Source organism: Colobus angolensis, unplaced genomic scaffold, assembly GCF_000951035.1.
Source record: "Colobus angolensis palliatus isolate OR3802 unplaced genomic scaffold, Cang.pa_1.0 Scaffold1, whole genome shotgun sequence".
NCBI classification, from domain to species: domain Eukaryota; kingdom Metazoa; phylum Chordata; class Mammalia; order Primates; family Cercopithecidae; genus Colobus; species Colobus angolensis.
The window spans coordinates 10,419,024-10,420,572 of NW_012110918.1; the positions used below are offsets into that span (position 1 = coordinate 10,419,024).

Here is a 1,549-nt window from a genome sequence, read left to right on the forward strand (position 1 = left end):
ACAGTGGGATGTATGTCTATGACTCTCTTATTAACTTCTCTTAAATCTTGCACTGGCCTATAATCCATACTGTTGGGTTTACGAACAGGTAACAGTGAAGTATTCCAGGATGAGTGACAGGCCCGTAGGACTCCTTGGTCTAGGAGTCTGCGGATATGGGGCGTAATTCCTTCTTTTGCCTCTAGGGGCATGGGGTATTGCTGAACCCGAACCGGATCCGTCCCCGGCTTAACTTCGACAAATGTGGCAGGCCGATGTTTAGCTAGCCCCAATCCCCCAGTTTCTGCCCACGCTTCAGGGAAGCGCTGAAGCCAAGAGTCAATTTCCTGATCAGGGGACTTTTGCTCCTGATAGAGTCTGTACTCATCTTCTAAGGTGACAGTCAGGATAGATATTGGCCTGTTTTGGGAGTCAGTTATCTTGGGCCCTTCTGGCTCAAAGTGGATTTGGGCCCCCATTGTTGTTAACAAGTCCCTCCCTAATAGGGGGCAGGGGCTTTCTGGGATGACTAGGAAGGAATGGGATACTTTTCCCGCTCCTAAGTCTACAGTCCTCTGAGTTGTCCAGGGGTAGCCTTGCTTTGTCTGCTTCCTGCTTTGGTCGTTCCCTGCCTGGGGGAAAGCTGCTACCAAGACTTTGGTCATTTCTTTAGTTGCCTTAAATTGCTTTTCTTCTGGAGTATCCCTATTATTATAAACTCGCTGGGCTATCTGAAGGAGGTCCTGAATCTGCTTTCCCTCTAGACCCTCTAATTTCTGGAGTATTCTTTTAATATCTGGTGCTGCCTGGTTTACAAAGGACATTACTACGGCTGCCTGACTTTCTGGTGCTTCCAGGTCCATAGGGGTAAACTGTCAGAAAGCTTCCATTAGTCTCTCTAAATACACAGCGGGGCTTTCTGTCTTACCTTGTAGCACAGAATATACTTTAGCTAAATTGGTGGGCTTGCGAGCTGCTGCCCGGAGACCTGCCATTAGAGTCTGGCGATAAATGAGCAGTCGTCCCCTACCTTCTGCCGTGTTGTAATCCCATCTGGGTCGGGTCAAAGGAAAAGCCGCGTTGATGAGGTCAGGATTTGTAGTTGGCTGGCCATCATCTCCTGGAACCAGCTTCCTGGCCTCAACCTGGATCCTTTCCCGCTCCTCCGTTGTGAACAGGATTCGGAGGAGCTGTTGACAGTCATCCCAGGTCGGCTGGTGAGTAAACATGACATTGTCCAACAATGAGGTTAGATCTTTAGGATTATCTGAGAACCGAGCATTTTGGGACTTCCAATTGTACAAATCACTAGTGGAAAAAGGCCAATACATGAGACAGGGGAGCCTGGTATCATCGAGCGATCCTATCTCTCTGAGGGGCAGGGCTACAGTAGAGTCGGGGAGTTGGGAAGCTTGGTCACGCTGCACGTGGCCTCGTGTTCAGCCGGCCAGCCCCCCCTCCGGGTTACTTTCGCTTTCGGCTGCTTCTGCTTCTCGGTCCCCGTGTTCCTCCACGGAGGCACCCTGGGGGACCGGGGCCTGTGGGATGGGGTGCGGATATGGTGGTGGAA

The 1,549-nt window shown here is 50.9% G+C and overlaps 1 protein-coding gene across 1 annotated transcript in view; it reads left to right on the top strand.

Moving 5' to 3' along the window:
- The window catches only part of RAB37 (RAB37, member RAS oncogene family), a 107,323-nt gene that overhangs the window by 67,557 nt on the left and 38,217 nt on the right, over positions 1–1,549 (top strand). The window lies entirely within an intron of this gene.